Source organism: Giraffa tippelskirchi, chromosome 3 (assembly GCF_054371585.1).
Source record: "Giraffa tippelskirchi isolate mGirTip1 chromosome 3, T2T-mGirTip1v1.2.pri, whole genome shotgun sequence".
Classification (NCBI taxonomy): Eukaryota; Metazoa; Chordata; class Mammalia; order Artiodactyla; family Giraffidae; genus Giraffa; species Giraffa tippelskirchi.
Genome location: NC_137277.1, coordinates 80,900,851 through 80,922,071, shown reverse-complemented (window position 1 = coordinate 80,922,071; position 21,221 = coordinate 80,900,851). Strand labels below are relative to the sequence as shown.

General features: G+C 39.1%; 1 protein-coding gene across 47 annotated transcripts in view; it reads left to right on the top strand.

The window, feature by feature from the left end:
• The window catches only part of OSBPL6 (oxysterol binding protein like 6), a 214,829-nt gene that overhangs the window by 87,382 nt on the left and 106,226 nt on the right, over window positions 1-21,221 (top strand). For 5 of the 47 annotated variants that reach the window (XM_081579581.1, XM_081579576.1, XM_081579549.1 and 2 more), the window contains exon 3: window positions 3,911-4,060. The exons of 35 other annotated variants lie outside the window; for them this stretch is intronic. The gene's annotated coding sequence lies outside the window, so the exon portion shown is untranslated. Of the gene's footprint in view, window positions 1-3,910; window positions 4,061-10,848; window positions 11,028-11,793; window positions 11,857-21,221 lie in introns of all 47 variants that reach the window. 7 more of the 47 variants (XM_081579574.1, XM_081579568.1, XM_081579562.1 and 4 more) reach the window with 3 other exon arrangements.

Genomic DNA, 21,221 nt, shown 5'->3' with positions numbered 1-21,221 from the left:
AACTTTGGAGGTGTATTACCAGTTACATGAGTGCTAGGGAAGCTTTTCATGCATCACTGTCAATAGTTGTTAACAAATCACCAGTTGGCAAATGTAAAGGGAGTGTCTGTGCCCTGTAGCATTGAAATTCTCATCTCAACTTGCTTCACAAGAAAACAAATTTTACTGCATATCTCTTTAACTGTAGCCTTTTTTTCAGCAACTTTGTCTGAGTTCATGTTTGTCCATAGTTTCCATGATCAGTCACAGTGAACTTTAACGCATTCTAGCATACTTCTTGTATACTTTAGCAAAATAGTAGATGTACCATGGTGCAGTCGGGCTTATAGAAATGGAGCAGGTGTGAATGTTGCCCTCAGAATGCATCCATTCTGGGAAATGAAAGACACGTGTGTCAAAAACTCTGATCAAAATGGACTGAGGAAAGTCCAGGAGGTACTAAGCAAGGATTATAAAAGTTAGAAACCTGAAGAATTACTTCTAGCTGACCATAGGAAGTAATTCCATGTCATCTGCACAGGGTTTAAAAGGAAGAATGGGTTTTAGACTTTGGAGGTGTAAGGGGAAGACTGTTTTCTTTAGAGGAAACACATAAAATAGGCAAAGAATAGGTATGTTTGGGGGAATTGTACGGAGTTATGTCTGTTAGAAGGTTTCAAGGAGCTTATCATGGAAGATAAAGTTGGACAGTTGGTTAGAGTTAGATCATGGAAGACCTTTAATACTGGAATAAGGAATTTGAGCTTTATTCTCTTTCCTTAGTTTCAAATATTAACTCAAGTGTTTTACCTTAGATGTGATTATTAGGTATGATTATGCATAAGAGTTCAGTTCAGTTCAGTCGCACAGTCGTGTCCAACTCTTTGCAACCCTATGAATCGCAGCACACCAGGCCTCCCTGTCCATCACTAACTCCCGGAGTTTACCCAAACTCATGTCCATCGAGTCGGTGATGCCATCCAGCCATCTCATCCTCTGTTGTCCCCTTCTGCTCCTGCCCCCAATCCTTCCCAGCATAAGGGTCTTTTCCAATGAGTCAGCTCTTCGCATGAGGTGGCCAAAGTATTGGAGTTTCAGCTTCAGCATCAGTCCTTCCAATGAACACCCAGGGCTGATCTCCTTTAAGATGGACTGGTTGGATCTCCTTGCAGTCCAAGGGACTCTCAAGAGTCTTCTCCAACACCACAGTTCAAAAGCATCAATTCTTTGGCGCTCAGCTTTCTTCACAGTCCAACTTGCGCATCCATACATGACCACTGGAAAAACCATAGCCTTGACTGGGCGGACCTTTGTTGTTCAAGTAATGTCTCTGCTTTTTAATATGCTGTCTAGGTTGCTCATAACCTTCCTTCCAAGGAGTAAGCGTCTTTTAATTTCATGGCTGCAATCACCATCTGCAGTGATACCATGATCCTTTTGGCAGTTTGCTTGGGAACAAAAAATACTGTTACACAACTGCAGTATGTGTGGTCTGGGTCAGTTGGCTCTTTTTGGCTGAAAATTTTCTGCAGAAGTGGTGCCTAATATATCGCATAACCCTGTCACTCATATGAAAGTCATCTACATCACTACAGCATGCACTTATTTTGATTCCTCCCTAGGTTCAATGATGTTAGGGTTTATATTTCACAGCTTTTTGTTTGTTTGACCCGGTGGGTTGGACTATAATGCCCAATATTCCATTTGCCTGGCAGACAAGCTAGTTTGAAAGCTGAGTCATTAAGCTCCTTCATCTTTTTTCTCAATTTCCTACTTAGCATTTTCCCTTCATATTGGGCACTTTGTAAGCAATGAGGTGGCTACTTCCCAGGAAAGAGTAGCGCTGGTTTGTTTTTGTTGTTGTTTTGTCCTATTCAAAGAGATTATTTTAGTCTACCTGTGTGTGCCTTGGAAATATTCTGAGCTGATATTTTTTAGCTATTGGAAGCAAAGAAAAGCATCTGAATTTTATCAGACTTGGAACACTTTTCAGCTGATAAAAATGTCAGTGAAAAGGGCCATTATTGTTAGTGTTCTCTGGCTAATTAATTCAGTAGACTAAAGCTTGAGGCTTATGTGGCAAGGTCAGTTAGTTTTGCTCTCTGATTATCTCTTGGAGCCTCTAGTCCTGGCCATTGATTTCAAAAATAATTACAATAACAACAAGCACTTACACAGTACTATACACATAACCTCATTTAATCTTCAGAATAATCCTGAAGGGTAGATACTGTTACTCTCTCCATCTTTACAGATCTTGAAACTGAGGCATTGAGAAGCTGTGTAACTTGCCATTACTGGTAGTTGACTGAACCAGGATCTGAACCTTCCTGGGTCTTTACTCCTGATCTCATTAAAATCTAACTATGACCCTACACTTAAGGAAACACAATATGCATCTAAATATTTAAGGCAATTTGTTTTGTATAGTATGAAGCTTTGAATTTAAGAAGTTTCAGGTCAAGGTATTTTATACCGACACCCAGAATCTATTTAGCATCTCTTTTGTTGTCCATGCAAGGAGGGTGGTGGCGGGACAAGGCTTCACAGAGATAACATTTGAGGCCTGAGCCAGGACTTAAAGGATGCTCATGTGCTCATGCTCAGGCAGAGAAGAGCATCACAGGTTGCGCAAACAAACATGCAAAGGCTTGGGGAGGTGAAAGGGCATTTGATGTGCATGTTTGTAGGAACTTGTGGTGTTCACTGTATCTAAAATATGGAGAGAGTGAGTAAGGTACAATTTAAGACTGCAGATTGTACCCTGCTAAACAGCTTAAAAATTATTTTCTCAGACAGAGACCTTTAAAAAAAAATCAAGGGCTCACAAAATTTTTGTATTCAGTTGTAGAGGCTTCCCGGGTGCCCTGAAGCTCACGTGTAGGTCTGTGGGCCCCTTCCCCCCATGCAATTGAGAATAACACGATCCAATATATGTTTTAAGAAAGATGACTCTGATGACAATGAAAGATGGCTTGGAGGAGAGAAGGATTAGAAGCAGAGAAATCAGGAGGCAGATACAAAAAGATCTATCTGAGATGGCAAGAAGAACCATGTCTCTGAAAGATGTTTAGGAGATAGAAATGAGAGCAGGACCTGGGGTGAGTTAAGTGGGAAAGTCGCACATAAAATAGTTAAAGTGAAAAGTGAAAGTGAAGTCGCTCAGTCGTGTCTGACTCTTTGCAACCCCATGGACTATAGCCCACCAGGCTCCTCCATCCATGGAATTTTCTAGGCAAGAGTACTGGAGTGGGGTGCCATTTTGTTCTCCAGGGGATCTTCCTGACCCAGGGATCGAACCCGGATCTCCCACATTGCAGGCAGACACTTTACCATCTGAGAAATGTAACTGTCATTTCTAGCTTGGTTTAAGGATGTACAGTGATATCATTAACAAAAACTAAAGGAGAGGAAAGGGGCAAGAGTAGAAAGATTTGGGGATTGATTTTTAGGCCTGCTGAGTTTCAGGTGCCATGATATATACCAATGGGAGTGTCTACTGTACAGCTGGAAATGCAGTCTGGAAAAGAACTCAGCACTGGAGAGAGAGATTTAGCTGCTCTAGCAAATGGTAGGTTGAAGCCCTCTGGGTGAGTCAGGGCCACCCAGGGGAGCCCAGAATGAGAAGACAAGGGCAGAGGAGGAGTATCTGGTAAAGCTGGCTGGGGAGGCGAATCAGGGGAACAGCAGCAGCCTTGAGTCATTTGAGCACTTCCTGTGTGCTGAGTCTGTTCTGAACACTCTGTGGGCATTAGCTTGCCTGATCCTCAAACACCTCCGGGAACTGGCTGCATTTTGCACATGAGGAACCCAAGGCCCAGAGAAGGAATTTGCATAGAACTAGTAAGTCACCGTAGATGGTAAATTAGTGGTAGCCTCGTTAAGTTGATGTGATTGAATTAAGATAGTTTTTGTTATAACTCTTTTACAGATTTAAACAGAGATTGGTAAGCTTTGATGATACTATTTCCTTACTTTTGCCCCTGTTCTATCAAGTTAATGCAGTATAATCATCAGAAGTCATGAAGAAAGTATGATAGGAGACTTGCATAAATTTCCAAATTTCCTGGCTTTTTCTCACGTGAGTATTCTGTCAAGATTCATGCATTTCTTAAACATATTTTTTATTTAATAGGTTAAATTTTCCCTGAAGTTTTCTCCTAATTAATAAGCATGTTTGACACTAATTGGAGTACTTCCTAAAATGGTTTCATGAGTCATATTTTCCTAATTCCACCTAGAATATATGTTGGACTCTCTTAGCAGTGATCTGAGACATCATCAACTCTACATTCTTATTTTAATTTACCCCAAACTTCTCATGTCTCCTTGAATCCATCCCTTCCTTAGAACCTCTTCATTTTGTTTTCCCTTTTATCACTACACCAGTAGTGGAGATTTTTCTTGGAGACTGTTTTCCCAGTAATTTTTTTTTTATTACTTCATCAGAATTTTGCACACCAGTTAGATAAGAGCAATGAAACCATACCAGGTTGCCACAGCTGGATAATTTGCTAGACGGGGGTCAGCAAGCTACAATCCATGGGCCAAATATGAGCTATTACATTTTTGTAAGTAAAGTTTTATTGGAACACAGCAGGATCATTCATTTACATATTACCTGTGACTGCTTTCCAGTGCTACAAGGGCAGAGTTGAATAGTTGCATTAAGTGGTACAATGCATGGCCCACATAACCTAAAATGTTTAATTTACTAATTTGGATCTTCACAGAGAAAATGCTGACTCTTGCTTTGTAGCATACTACTTTTGGAAAATTAGGGATTGTCCGAAGATTAGGAATTGTCCAAAGCTTTACAGTTAAGGACGTTCTCTTTTAAATAAAATATTAAATAAAAATTTTGAATCATGTAATAGAACCTTTGAATGGTTTCTGTAATATGTGTTGTTTGGATATATAGCAGAAATTGTCAAGGGAATAATAAAATTGAAGACTCCTTTAAGTAATCGATAATCAGAATTCTTACCTGTATAATCAGTCATCTGAGTTTTTGTTCTTATTAACAGAGCTGTTTAATGTGGAAGAATTTCCTTTTCTTTGAGTGCTCAATAGGTGCCAGGCCTTTCCTTGTGCTCAGCTTTTGGAATTTGCAGAAATGTTACATTTCCCTACCCTCAGAGAAATATGTCTCAATTTCAGCCAAGTTAAATACAAACCAAAAAAATTTGGGAAAATTGGCCTAGATCATAGATACATAACAGAATGAGAAAAATATGTTTTGTGTTGAGTACATTATTTTAGTTTGTTGGCACATTGACCATATCTTATACTGCAATCACATTTCTGAAAAAATGGATGTGCTTTCTTTTCTTTTTTTAATTGAGATATATGTGGTGTTCAATATCACATAAGTTTCAAGTGTACAACGTAGCACTTCACAATTTTTAATGGTTATATTCTACATATAGTTGTTATAAAATATTGGCTGTATTTCCAGATGTGCTTTATTTTCCATTGTTTTGTTAAACAATAAGAAATATGTGAGGACAAATGGGACCCCATTCTGCCCTCTCACATGCAAGCTCTTCACTTGTCCCTCCTGATGCCCATTGTCCTCAGTAGCTCTGCCTCTCTTTTTGTCTGCTTTATCTTCTGAGATTCTCTCTTGTGTCTGAGGTCTCTTTCCTCCAATTTGTCCTCCTGGTTCTGCCTCCCTGAAGCATAATCACATAACTCCTCTACTCTAAACTCCACTTCAGTGCTCTATAGCCCACCCAGTGAAATCTGGTCTTTCGTCAGCATTGAAGACCTTTCAGACCCACTCTCTGCCTTTTCTTCCCATTGTCCTTCTTTGTACTCTGAACTCAGTACTGTGTCTCTACTTTCCTTTTGCTTGATTTTCATACGCTTTCCTTACTGTTTGAAATGCCCTTTAATTTCTGTGATACATGGTAGGATTAATGAGATTAGATAAATTTTCAGTTTAAAAGTCTGCTCTTCAGTTATTGAAAAGAAAGCCACCATAGTTGGTAGGTGGAAGTGCTTGGAGTCTTGGTTTTCTTTGGAAACTTACCTCAGCACATGTTTCCATAAACTCTGTTGGGTTGTAGCACTAAAACTGTACTCTCCGGGGGTTTAGCCACAGTGTAAAAAGTCTCAATGTATTGAGATCATCACAGGTAAAAAGAGAACAATCAATTTTTTGTCTAAACATTGCTGCCAGAGAGAAAAGCAAAATAATTTCTTTTACCAGCTAAGGTATTTAATGGAGACAGTAGACAAGGTAAGCAAGATAATGAAGAAGGGTCTTACATGGTATCTTGGGCTACAGTTTTCTGGGAAAGCAATTTAGGATTTTTAACCCTATATCACGACCAGACTTCCTTCATGGAAGTGATGTGCACATTGAATCAAAACCGTGGGCCACATGTTGTACAGAAAATAGTTGTAAAATAGACTTTGCTATGCAGACTGCTAGCTTTGTGTAAATATACTCTTCTGGTTATTCTGGTCATCTTTACTGCGTTTACTATTTTAAGAATCTTTTCTTTAGTATTTTGCAGAGTGATGGAGTTGCCTCTCCTTTCTCTGCACTGACTTAGTGCTACAGGGACAGGCTAGTCCTTGGTAGAATACATCATGTGCTTAGTGGAGGGGCTTGAATAAGATGTGAATAGACTGTGTGGGGACTGTGCTAGACAAGAACATGGTGTCTGGTGGGCAAAATTCAGGCTGTAGGAGGATTAGTCACATAATTTACAGGAAAAATTCTGTTGCAAAGATAATGGATCATTTGGTTCCTGAATGAGCCATTCAGAAGGAACCTTTGCCACATCACTAAACTCCCCTGATGAGATTTTGCAGAGACACCTACTCAAGTACTGTCTAGCATAAAAGACTTTGTTCAAATCAGCCTTTCCAACCTTTCCAACTATTAATTTATTAAGAGCTGAGCAGGTGGGTGTCAAACTGCAGAGGCTATCATTAAGCTAGAACATGATTCCTTTAGTGTGTTTTGATAAAAAACAGATATAATGTTTTCTTTTAAAGCATCAATTTTGGTTATAGTTTTAAAAAGAAACTACACCTTCCCTTCTCTGGGTTTATTTTTTAATGAGGGTTTTAGGAATTGATCTTCAGTGTGTACTGTCACAAGGAGTAATCAGACTTGAACTTTGTAAGCTTAGAGCCTTTGAACTTCTGCCCAGTACGCAGTTTATGTGCAAGGTAAAACAAGATCCTTTATAGATTCTAATTAAAGTAAAGTTTAGTTACCACTTGGTTAACTTTCTGGTTTTTGAATAAAACTTAATAAATTGGTCACCCAGAAATTTGGAAATTGAATGTGACAATATAAATCTTTCTCTACTAATGAAGTTTTTGAAGATGAATTAAAATGATTATTCCTAGTATTTCTGGTTTAAGGGACATTTAATTTTATGTGAAACATGTATTGTTAGACTGGTAGTTTTTAATGCAGAACAGTCAGTCCGCCTGAAGGTTATAGAAGGCACTACACTATATAGTGATTGTTGTCCTTTTGAAAATGATGCAGAATGTCTGTATAAACATTAATTATAGTCTCAGAAATACCTTTTGCAAAGTACATATAAATAGAAACTTTCTAAAATTCACTTTTTAACTCCCACACTTACAGTGTACAAGAAACTGAGGTCTGATCCCTACTTCCAGAGTCAGCACAGCCTGGTAAGGAGATGAGAGGTGTAAGCAGGATGAAAGACCAGGACAGACTCACATTAGTCAGAATTGACCAAAGTACCAGGTGTGATGATGAGAAACTCCTTTCTAGCTGGGAATATCGATGAAAGAGTTGGAAGTTGTGGTTTTGAGCTGGATTTTGAAGGATGTATAAGCAAAGACTATGCAGAAAGAGATGAGTGAAGTGAAAAATGGAACCCAGGCCAAGATGTGGTTCACACAGGCTAGACACAGGACATGCATGCAGTGTGTGATGTGGGAGGGAGGGGGGATTCCTTAGGTATGATTAGCAAGATTCAACCACCCTTCTCCTTCTCGTCTGCTACTGGATTGGAGGAAATGGAGAAAGAGAGGAAACTTGGGTATTACCCCGTGGTCCTCTGTTCTCCCTTACCCTCCTATTTGCTATTACAGGATAAAAGGTATGCAGAATCAGACTAGGGAAGAGAAATGGGGGTGGAAGTGCACACAAAGAACTGCAGTATAGGGGAATTTCTATAGCTGACCATTCATACTCAGTCTTCCTATAATTATATGGGATTAAAAAGCATAGATTGAATAGCATTTGCAGAAAATAAACATATAATGCTGAACATACAAAAATAATCTTGATGGATGCTAACCCTAGTTCTTCTGTGTCATCAGCATAATCAAATTTAAATTTAATTAAATTTTATTTAGTAATTATAAGATGCACAGAATTGTCTTACAACACAGTAGAGACTTAAAAAGCTTTTCTTGTAGAGTTAAAGGGGCTCTAAATGAACACTTTTTTTGTATAAAAATGATACTTAAAGAGCAACCACACACAAGATACTAAGTAGATAGAAGTCTTTTGCACTTTTAAGTCCTAGTTTTTCAGTATATGTGTATTGCTTTTTCCTTTTTTTTTTTCTTCTCCATAGGTAAAATGAGAAAAAACTAAAGCAGAATGAAAGAATAGGCTTGAAAGATAATCAGACCTAAGGAGTCATTTTTAAAGCTACCTTGTGAAAAACAAAGCTGATAGAGAGAGGTCTGAGACTTAAAGGAAAAAACTGTTGTCACATTTCAGGGTCAGATATTTATTTTCCTTTTTTTTTAAACTTAAAGTGAACATTCGTTTGTCTTCTCATAAAATATTGTTTCTTTGCCTTCTGAGATATGATGCCAAGTTGAACACTATGCTTTGCTAATATAGTTAGCTCTTTTTGCTAGAGGATTGTTCTAGGAATTTGGCAATAATTCTACTCAGGGCAAATGAGAGACCATTAATAGGTCTTCATCAGGATATTGGGATTGTACATTTTTGTGCAGTAGAACCACTTCATAGTGCTGCTGCTGCTGCCACTAAGTCGCTTCAGTCGTGTCCGACTCTGTGCGACCCCATAGACGGCAGCCCACCAGGCTCCGCCATCCCTGGGATTCTCCAGGCAAGAATACTGGAGTGGGTTGCCATTTCCTTCTCCAGTGCATGAAAGGGAAAAGTAAAAGTGAAGTCTCTCAGTCGTGTCTGACTCTTAGCGACCCCATGGACTGCAGCCTACGAGGCTTCTCCGTCCATGGGATTTTCCAGGCAAGAGTACTGGAGTGGGGTGCCATTGTCTTCTCCAACTTCATAGTGACTGTTTTAAAAAACTGAAAGAATATAAAAATGACTGGGCATATGTGTATATAACAGATTCACTTTGCTATACACCTGAAACTATCACAACATTGTAAATCAGCTATCAGTTCAGTTCAGTTCAGTCGCTCGGTCGTGTCCGACTCTCTGCGACCCCATGAATTGCAGCACGCCAGGCCTCCCTGTCCATCACCAACTCCCGGAGTCTACCCAAACCCATGTTCATCGAGTCGGTGATGCCATCCAACCATCTCAACCTGTGTCATCCCCTTCTCCTCCTGCCCCTAATCCTACCCAGAATTAGGGTCTTTTCCAATGAGTCAACCCTTCGCATGAGGTGGCCAAAGTATTGGAGTTTCAGCTTCAACATCAGACCTTCCAATGAACACCCAGGATTGATCTCTTTTAGGGTGGATTGATTGGATCTCCTTGCAGTCCAAGGGACTCTCAAGAGTCTTCTCCAACACCACAGTTCAAAAGCATCAATTCTTTGGCACTCAGCTTTCTTCACCGTCCAACTCTCACACCCATACATGACCACTGGAAAAACCATAGCCTTGACCAGATGGACTTTTGTTGGCAAAGTAATGTCTCTGCTTTTAAATATGCTATCTAGGTTGGCCATAACCTTCCTTCCAAGGAGTAAGCATCTTTTAATTTCATGGCTGCAGTCACCATCAGCAGTGATTCTGGAGCCCAGAAAAATAAAGTCTGACACTGTTTCCACTGTTTCCCCATCTATTTCCCATGGAGTGATGGGACCAGATGCCATGATCTTAGTTTTCTGAACGTTGAGCTTTAAGCCAACTTTTTCACTCTCCTCCTTCACCTTCATCAAGAGGCTCTTTAGTTCTTCTTCACTCTCTGCCATAAGGGTGCTGTCATCCGCATATCTGAGGTTATTGATATTTCTCCCAGCAATCTTGATTCCAGCTTGTGTTTCTTCCAGCCCAGCGTTTCTCATGATGTACTCTGCATATAAGTTAAATAAGCAGGGTGACAATATACAGCCTTGACGTACTCCTTTTCCTGTTTGGAACCAGTCTGTTGTTCCATGTCCAGTTCTAACTGTTGCTTCCTGACCTGCATACAGGTTTCTCAAGAGACAGGTCAGATGGTCTGGTATTCCCATCTCTTTCAGAATTTTCCACGGTTTATTGTGATCCACACAGTCAAAGGCTTTGGCATAGTCAATAAAGCAGAAATAGATGTTTTTCTGGAACTCTCTTGCTTTTTCGATAATCCAATAAATATTTTAAAAATTAAAAAAAAACTCTTTGATGTTTGCATTTAATTGGAGGTTTAAACATGTTTCTGGAAAATATGCTTCATCTCCTTTTAGAAAATACTTGCTCTATAAGTTGAGAGTTTTCTTATTCCCCACTCTGGATAAGATATAAATTATGCTGAGGAGCCCAGTGATTGTATCTTTGAGATTACATAAGATTGAACAAAGGAGGTAAAAATCTGAAATGCCATCCCTTATGAACTTTCTCCTCTAAAGATAAATTGGAAAGAATTTTCTGTTGGCCACAGAGGCTCATGAAAGGTCTATGGAATACAACTGTAGTATCTCTCTTTTTCAGCTTCTGCCCCTTCCTGCAAAAGGAAATCAAGAAACCCCTCATAATTTACCAGATAACCCCAGAAGGCTCGGTTGACAGACCAAATTCTCCAGTCAAAGCTTCAGGCACCTGGGGATAAACTGCTTCAAACAGCTTTTACCTTAAAGCCAACCTAGAAGTCTTTGACCCTCAGTTACAAGGTGAGTTAGGATACTGCAAGCTTAAAATTAGAAGCAGGACCTGGCTGTCCAGTGGTTAAGACTTTGCCTTCCAATGCAGGGGATGCAAGTTTAATCTCTAGTCAGGAAAATAAGATCCCACATGCTTCACGGCCAAAAACCAAAACATAAAACAGGAACAATATTGTAACAAATTTAATAAAAATTTTCAAAATGGTCCACATCAAAAAAAAAATCTTAAAAAGAAATCAAAAGCAGGATTAGATTAGTCAGTGCTCAATGACAGCAAAAGATTAGTGAAATATTACCAAATCACAGGAACATGTTTTTTTCTATTTTTTATGTGTCTATCAGATCCAAAAATAAGGCATAGTAATTCTAGTCATGTTTAACCATCTTAATAAAAAGTCCTACAGTAATTTTCTTAAAGATAGGAAGTAAAAAACATGCCAAAATATTGAACCTTTTTTTGTCTGCTGTCTGGCATCATGTGAAAATAAGATGGTCCCCTTCCCTTCTTGAGTGATGAGCCTGCAGACCTAAACCTGAAAATGGCTGAAAGGTTATCCTTGCTTTCATTATATATTCATGGTTTACGCATTCTTAAAATGCATCCAGTTTCTATAATCTTTCAGAGTGAATAAATAGACAATTGATTGTATTATTTTTGCGCATGAGGCTGAAATAAATAATATACCAGCGGTGCTCACTGTGGGCTCCTTATCATCTTTGGTATTTGCAGTTATTGTTTTCAGAGCCACCTGACATATGCTATTTGACATTTTAGGCCCAGGGTCTTCACCATTTGGACCCATCCCTCCCAGTTATATGAAGCTTTCTACTTTCTGAGGTCAGTGACCCCCAGAGTGGGAGGATGTACCATCATTGCTCTTGGGGATCTTTTGCAGTGTTTGTCCTCTACTCAAACCCTTATTTTCTTGGAGGCACAGGAGCAGCAGCGGTGGTGGTGGTGGTGGTGGTGGTGGTGGTGACAGTTGAGACATCTGTAATTTGGAAAATACTCATGGGTGTTCTGATATTACTTTTACTTTGTCCTTGCATGGACTGCTGCCTCTTGGTAGAACAGAAACCAAGGCTCAATAATTTAGTGTAGTCACTGTTATGATGGGAGCTTTCTGCTTATTATTTATTGCATTATTTAAAGTTAAATTCTAAAGCATAGCTTGCAAACTGGTGGCCTACTGGCCAAATTTTAGGCATAATTTTTTTAATCTATAGAAGTTTATTTTTTAAAATTGAGTTAATTGCCAACATTGGGCAATCTGGATACTTGACGAAAGATAATATATACACACACACACACCTGGCTTCTCTTGGATGATTAAAAAATATGGTCTTTTTACTATTTCAAGGACTGAAATGTGGTAGTCTTTACCATCCCCTAAGTCTTAAAGCAACCAGCCTTGTATGTTACCTGCCTGGTCTGTAGGCTTTTGAGGTAAGATTTCTGCTTTAAGATCAGTTTCTTCTCTCCTTACATGAAGCCTCTCCCCTGTAGTTTACACATAACACTCTCTTTGTCTTTAGTCTCTTTCTCTTTTGGATTTTATTATGTATATAAAATTTGTGCACTGTGAGAATGATGATTTTCTGAGATTAAGCTAACACCTGCCAGGCTTGCCTATGAAGAAGGAAAACTTAACAAAACCAGATGGCCCATGGTTCTTAGCTTGGAAATCTAATTTCCATGGTGATAAGGTCTGAATCATTTTTTCCAGCCCCGAGGTTGTCATTTCAGAGTCTGATGTGTCACAGCCTAACAGTTCCATTGCCTGATCTGACTGTTTTGGTCCAGGGAGGTAAAGTGATTCATCGGGTTGGCTTCTTTTTGAATGACATCTATAGGCATTTGGCTTCCCTAGTGGCTCAGATAGTAAAGAATCTGTATGCAATGCAGGAGACCTGGGTTTGATCCCTGGGTTTGAAAGGTCCCCTGGAGAAGAGGATGGCTACCACTCCAGTATTCTTGCCTGCAGAATTCCATGGACAGAGGAGGCTGGCAGGCTACAGTACATGGGTTACAAAGAGTTGGACATGACTGAGTGACTAACACTTTAGCTTATAGGCATTTTGAGGCCATCTTCTAGGCCATTACTCGTTCTGGACACCAGAGTGAATCACTGAACTGTATACTCTGCCATCTACATGCACAGAACTTTGGACACTGAGAAATCTCACCATCAGAATCAGGTACATCTTCAAGCACAGTGGGTTGTAGTTAATCACAAATTTCTCTTTCCCCATCTTTGATCACTGTATATTGTTGGGGACTAAATTACTTACTGTAATGTTCCTCTTAATTTGATATTGAATCAAACTTTGGTATAGTAATAAAGAGCCTTAACCATGAACACATTTTAAATTATAGGGCCCTTATGGGCATAGTACTTTCTTGTCTGCATTGGCTAAACTCAAACATTACTTATTTGATCATAGTTTACAGATCGGGGGAAACTGACTTGATCCCAAAACAGTGGTTCTTATCCCAGGTTCTTATCTCATTCTTCAAATGGATAGTGCCTCTTACTAGAGCAGCTTTTAGGTCTCAAAATACTCATTGTAAATGTTGAAGCAAACAAGAAAGAAGGCTGCTGGGACTGGATGTTGATTTCTGGTAGTTTACTGTTCTCTGGCTACACTGCTTTTGCTTTATCTCATGGAATCTCTTAGGTATTGCCCAGTATCTCCTGATACTTGACCATATATGAAAATGAAATGTACATGAGACCCTTTGACTGTATATGGGACTAAAGTAACTGGAAATTTGTTTCTACACATTTGTGACTTGTGATTTGACTATATAAGAAAGAAATTAAACTCTTCTTAAAAGGAGAAAGCAGGTAAGTGGCATCTCATTTCCTTAGGGAAAGGGATTTGTTTCCGTTCCTCTTTTGGAGTTAGTGTGTATCCATGTATAGTCGACAGCCTCAGATATGCAGATGACTGGGTTCAATCCCTGGGTTGAGAAGATCCCCTGGAGAAGGGAAAGGCTACCCATTCCAGTACTCTGGCCTGGAGAATTCTATAGACTGTGTAGTCCGTGGGGTCGCAAAGAGTGAGATATAACTGAGCGACTTTCACACTCACCACCGTAATAGCAGAAAGCGAAGAGGAGTTCAAGAGCCTCTTGATGAAGGTGAAAAAGGAGAGCAAAAAACTCTCTGGCTTAAAACTTAACATTCAAAAAACTAAGATCATGGCATTCCATCCCATCAGTTCAGTTCAGTTCAGTTCAGTCGCTCAGTCGTGTCCGACTCTTTGCGACCCCATGAATCACAGCACGCCAGGCCTCTCTGTCCATCACCAACTCCCGGAGTCTACCCAAACCCATGTTCATCGAGTCGGTGATGCCATCCAACCATCTCATCCTCTGTCGTCCCCTTCTCCTCCCGCCCCCAATCCTACCCAGCATTAGGGTGTTTTCCAATGAGTCAACCCTTCGCATGAGGTGGCCAAAGTATTGGAGTTTCAGCTTCAACACTTCATGGCAAGTAGATGGGGAAAAAAATGGAAACAGTAGCAGATTTTATTTTCTTGGGCTCCAAAATCACTGCGGATGGTGCTGCAGCCATGAAATTAAAAGGAGCTTGCTCCTTGGAAGGAAAGCTATGACAAACCTATACAGCACATTAAAAAGCAGAGACATCTCTTTGCCAACAAAGGCCCATATAGTCAAAGCTATGGTCTTTCCAGTAGTCATGTGTGGATGTGAGAGTTGGACCATAAAGAAGGCTAAGTGCCAAAGAGTTGATGCTTTCAAACTGTGGTGCTGGAGAAGACTCTTGACAGTGCCTATTACAGCATGGAGATCAAACCAGTCAATCCTAAAGGAAATCAGTCCTGAATATTCATTGGAAGGACTGATGCTGAAACTGAAGCTCCAAAACTTTGGTCACCTGATGCAAAGAGCCGACTCATTGGAAAAGACCCTTGTGCTGGGAAAGATTGAGGGCAGGAGAAGAAGGGGACAACAGAGGATGAGATGGTTGGATGGCATCACCAACTCAATAACATGAGTTTGAGCAAACTCCAGGAGATGGTGAAAGACAGGGAAGCCTGGCGTGCTGCAGTTCACGGGGTCACAAAGAGTCAGACAGGACATAGCGACTGAACAATAACAACATGTATGGTCATAAATGCTTTCAGAAGGCCCCTTTATCTCTTTTTCCTTGGCATTCCCGTTATCAGTTCCACATTCCACTTTCCTTAACTCCCTGAGGAAAGGACAACTAGGACCAAAAGAATGGAACCAAAGTGCTTGAGAGTCATTACTGACATATAAAATAGGTTGAAATGTGGTGAAAACAGTAAACCCAGTAAATCAGGTAGTGAGTGAAAGTTGCTCAGTCGTGTCCAACTCTGTGACCCCATGCACTATACTCAGTCTCTCAGTTCAGTCGCTCAGCACTATACAGTCCATGGGATTCTCCAGGCCAGAATACTGGAGTGGGTAGCCTTTCCCTTCTGCAGGGGATCTTCCCAACTCAGGGATCGAACCCAGGTCTCCCGCATTGCAGGTGGATTCTTTACCAGGTGAGCCACAAGGGAAGCTCGTAAATCAGCTAACCAGTCAACAAATATGACATAGGCAAAAACTGGAAGAAGAGAAAGAGTACTCAGTTCTGGTACAGCAAGACAGTTGATGTTTGCTCCCTTTTACCTGTTATGAAGATCACAAAACTTCTCCTTCAAAGTAGTAGAAATGGAGAGAATATCCAATGAGAACTGGCAATACTGATACCATTCCATTTGACCTCTCTCTTTAAAAGGTGATCAAAGATATTTCTTTGTTCTTTTAGGGGGAGAGTTCCTTTTTTTCTTGAGGATCATTGCAAATTCATGGATTTTAAGAGTCTTTTTATTTTGATTAGTTGCAGTGACTTTTTCTTTTTTTCAGAATGCTCAAATAAAAACTTCTTTGTTCCTTGCAAACCCCTTCAGATTGATTCCTGTAAATACATATGGAAAAGAGAATCCATCATAAGTGAATCACAGTGAGTTTTCACAAACTCAGTATTCCCATATAATCGGCACCCAGATCAAGATAAAGAACATCCCAAAGGCACCCCTGCCCCGTTAGGTTTTTTGACCCCCGCTTTTTGCTTCAAAGGGATACTTTAAGCTCCTCTTGTTCACTTCATAGCCCAGTCTAGGAATCAGTTCTATCGGTTATTACAAGGAGCTCTGGTTCCTTTTAGTAGAAAATGGAATTTAGAAACTACAGTCTGGGCATTAAGGGTATTCATTCTTATCGGTTGTCAGTGTTTCCAGGCCTTTTTAGGAAACAGAGTCAGAAATATATATATTTTAAAATAAAAGATTGTAAGTTGACATTGAATTTTCTAAGTTAACCTTATGGAGTGTTAATATTATGTGATTTTATATTTGTATCTCTTTTCTCTTCAAATGAATAATGTCAGCATTACTACTAATAATTGTTTTATTTTTACAGAGAGAAAAAATGTAGAATTTTATATATCTTTTATCATTATCATTGTTTTTGATCTTCCAAAATGTATGTATGTGGTCAAAAACTGAATTTCTTTCACCTCCATTTTTGGTATTGATGTTGATATGTTTCTTGGCAGTGAGATTTAGTCCACCAATAATTCTTTAGTCCACCAATAATCTTTAGTCCACCAATAATTTGAGTTATTTGCAACTCATTACATCTTCAGCAGGAGAGGTTCCAGAAGTGACAGTGGGATTATTGTACTCTTTGGATGGTGGATCAATTTGTGCTGCATTGAATGCACTTATTAGTGTCTTCCCTTCATTATACTGCAGATTAGTGTCTTCCTTTCATTATACTGCAGGTCCAGAAACAGAAGAAAAATAAATGCTCTAAATAAAACAGTCAGAAAGTGCCACCGCAGTTTTGTTCTTCTTGCTTCTTTTTATCTGATAAATGGGTATTTTATGGATGCTTATCTTAGAATGACTTTCTTTTTCCTTGCTCAGTAAAGGGATCAAGTGCTTTGATTTTTGGACACATTTTGTAATATTTGATCTTGGGAGAAATGTAAGTGTTCATAGAGAGTACAGGACTAGATAGTTTCCTCTCCCTTCCTTCCTGCCACCTGTCTATCCTTCCTTTCTTTTTCCTACAGCCAGGTGATTCCTTGAACTTGAGGCTGAGGGATAGACAATAGGAGGGGAAAAGGAGAGCTTTTTTTTTTTTTCCACTCCCTGTTAGTCTTTTAAGCTTTTCACCTGTCTTCTCAAAATGTCTCATTTCCAAGCCTCCACAAGGTTGGAATCCAGTATTTTTGAGTTTTTTCCAAATATATTTTTAGGTACAGAACGATGATTAATTAGACTTTAATTAGTCTAACCCTAAGGGTGATTTAAATGTTTTTTTTTTTAATTGACTTTTCACGTCAAATGAATAATGCCGGGAAGTCCTGAGTGCAGTGAACCAACAATACAGATCTACTTTGAAAACTTTGGCTTTCAGACTACAAGGATTTATTGGAAGTAACATTTCTAGATTTTCTCTCAGTAAGAAGTGGTTACACATGTGGTAGACTAACAAATAGTCTCCCCCAAACTTCAGCTGTATATGGCTGGTGGTAAAGGATAGAAGTTTCAGAAACAATGGCAATTTAAATAGATGTGTCTTTTATCACATGCCTTTTACCACCCCTGCCATGTCTAGTGTTTGCTCATTTATTCACTCAGCCAGCAAAGTCTACTGAGTGTCTCTACTCAGTGTGCAGAGGCACTATTCTAAGTGCAAAGATTATAACGAGGAGTAGCAGGAAGCAAAACAGGAGAAGTCTCTGGGGATAGACAAAAAGCCAGTAAACAAATAACTTAACTATTGAGTGAGATAAGTGCTGTGAAGGAAATGAAAAGTGACAGGCATATGCCTGTTTGAGGTGACAGAAGCTGAGAACTGAAGGGTGATTTGCCAACTAAATTTTATATTTAGAGAACTAAATTTGAAAGTACTATACAATTTATTTAAACAATAACTACACATTTGGCATTTGAATTTCTTTTCAAATGTCTAATTTTTTTTCAACTGACACTGTAAATTGTTGAACTGAACGTTAAAATGAAGATCTCTTGTTCTGTCAGCTTCTGAAAACTGGAGGAAGTCCTGGGTTTGGAGGAACTCTGTAGTGTTTTTGTAACTTTTCTAAAAATCTAAAACTATTCTAGAAGAAAACATTTAAAAGGAAAAACTGGTGAAGAAATAGCAAAATTTATACTAAATCAAGTATAGTGAGAGGGAAATGGCAACCCACTCCAGTGTTCTTGCCTGGAGAATCCCAGGGACGGGGGAGCCTGGTGGGCTGCCGTCTATGGGGTCGCACAGAGTCGGACACGATTGAGGTGACTTAGCAGCAGCAGCAGCAGCAGCAGCAGCAGCAGCAGCAGCAGCAGCAGTGTGGCAAAGATGAGGAATCCCGACTGTATAGGAGGGGTCTGCAAGGAGAATGGTGGGAGCTGAGAATTTGTTACTTGAATGCCCTTGTATAGACTTTTGTCTCATCACTCATTTTTGAACTAAACAAATTTTGCCCCTTTTCATGTTTCTTTTTACCTTCTTAAATTTTATAAACTTAACAAACCTTGCAAATAGAGTTAGTTTACATTTTTCCTTTTGTTAAAAAATTTATTCATTTTCTTAAAATATTCTTCGACTACTTAGGATGTTATCCTTCACATAGAGATTAGCAAATCTTTTTCACATGTGGCTTTTAATAAAACTGGCATCAGAAGTAAAAGTTTCCTCTGATCAAAACAGTCTTCTCTAGACTTTGTTTTATCAGAGTTTTTCAATTCATGTATTTCTGAGCATAAAGTACCTTTTTTTTCACATGTTGGTGACATTCCTGGTAGCTCAGATGGTAAAGAATCTGCCAGCAATGCAGGAGACCCGGGTTCAATCAATGGGTTGGGAAGATACCCTGGAGGAGGGAACGGCTACCCACTCTACTGTTCTTGCCTGGAGAATTCCATGGATAGAGAAACCTGGCAGGTATAGTCCATGGGGTAGCAAAGAGTTGGACACGACTGAGCTGCTAACACTTTCACATGTTAGAGGAAATAGAAAAATTTGAAGTTGGCAAGAAGCTAGTAAATTCAATATTTTCTTTATAAATAACTTTGCCAACTGTGTGTGTGTTCAGTCACTCAGTCGTGTCCAATTCTTTGTGGCCCGTGGAGTGTAGCCCACCAGGCTCCTCTGTCCTTGAGATTCTCTAGGCAAGAATACTGAAGTTGGGTGCTATTTCCTACTCCAGGGGATCGTTCCGACCCATGGATTGAATCTGTGTCTCTTGCATCTCCTGCAAAGGCAGGTGGATTCTTTAGTACAGATTAACATACCTGCCATGGGAAACTCTTTGGTAATCTATAATCTTTGAAAGTACTATCTAGTATCCTGTTCCAAGAACACTTCAAATCGTTCAAAATCTGGTTCAGGAGTCAGCAAATTATAGCCCACAAGCTTGCAGTCTTGCTTTGTAAATAAAGTTTTATTGGAACAAGCTATGCTTATTCAGGTACATATTGTCTATGGCTCCTTTCCCACTACTCTAATCCCCCTTTATCCATGAGAGATAGATTCCAAGACTCTCAGTGGATGCTCAAAACTGTGGATAGGGCTGAACCCACTATATACTGTTTTTTCCTAATTATACATACCTGTGATAAAGGTTTACTTATAATTAGGCACAGGAAGAGATTAATAATAATAAAATAGAACAGTTATAACAATATACTATAATAAAAGTTATGTGAATATAGTCTCTTTCAAAATATTATACAAATGTAATGCCTTTTCCATCTTAACTAAGCACTTACGCACTGTGGTCCTAACTTTTGCAGTTTGAGGTATGATAGCAAAACTAGCACAGATTTCTTTTTTGTTGTTTACAATTTCACAGATAGAAGATTCATTCTTACTGTAGATCTTATCAGCCTCAACATACGATTTTTTTCTTTACTTATTGAGTCAAGAACTTGCACCTTTTCACTTAAAGGCAAGACGTTATGGCTTCCCTTTGGCAGATCTGAATTGCCAGTATCCCTACTCTTGCACTCTGGGGCCATTATTAAGTCAAGTAAGGGTTACTTGAACACAAACACTGTGATACTACAGCCAGTGATCTGATAACCCAGACAGCTACTAAGTGATTCATAGGTGGGATATGCTCGACACAGACATGATTCATGACCTGGGCAGGACAGAGCAGGATGGCAGGAGATTTTATCGCACTACTCAGAATGGCATGCAATTGAAGGTAAATGAATTATTTCTGAAATTTTCCATTTAATATTTTTCAGATCATGGTTGACCGTGGATAACTGAAATATCAGAAATCAAAACCACGCATAAGGGGGAACTACTGAACAATGGTAGTGTTGGCTGCAGTGAAGTTGTATATATGCCAGATTCTTACATAAAAAGTTTACTGACCTCCATTCTAGTCAGTGGCAGTGACTGTATTATGTCTTTCTGTTTCTGAATCTGGAATCCAAGAAATTTTGCAATCCCAAAGATTAGTAGACAACAAAGTCCTGTTGGTTCATGATAGAGCATTTTGCTTTATTTTCTTTTTTATTGATAAATGGAGGTACTGATTTGTAGTAAAAGTTTTCCATGAGCTTTCTAAAGTTTTTATAAATAGTTTTGTAACATAAAGTCCATTTCTAGAAATACTAAAATATATATACTTTAGTTATCATTTTAAATTATTATTATTTTTTTAAACTTTGCAGGAAAAATCTTTAAAATCCCTTCATTTTTGAGGCTTTAGGTCTTTACCTTGGGAGTGAATCTGTGTCTAATGCTATATAATTATGCCCTGTGAAGAGAAGGGCCCCATTGGTAATCATCTACACCTGCTGCATAGATACAGGTTTGTTAAAACACAGAGTCTTGAGCCTCAGAGTATTTGATTCATTGGTATGGATGAATTTCATTGAAAATTTTATTAGAATTTCATTTGGAAATTCTATTCCTGGGTATCTGGAAAAAAACAAAAACACTAAATTGAGACATGCAGTCCAATGCATATAATTAACCAAGACATGGAAACAACCCAAGTGCCCATCAACAGACAGTTGGATTAAGAAGAATGTGTGTGTGTGTGTGTGTGTGTGTGTGTGTGTGCATGCACATGTGCATGCATCTACTGGAATATTACTCAGCCATAAATAATGAAATATTGCCATTTG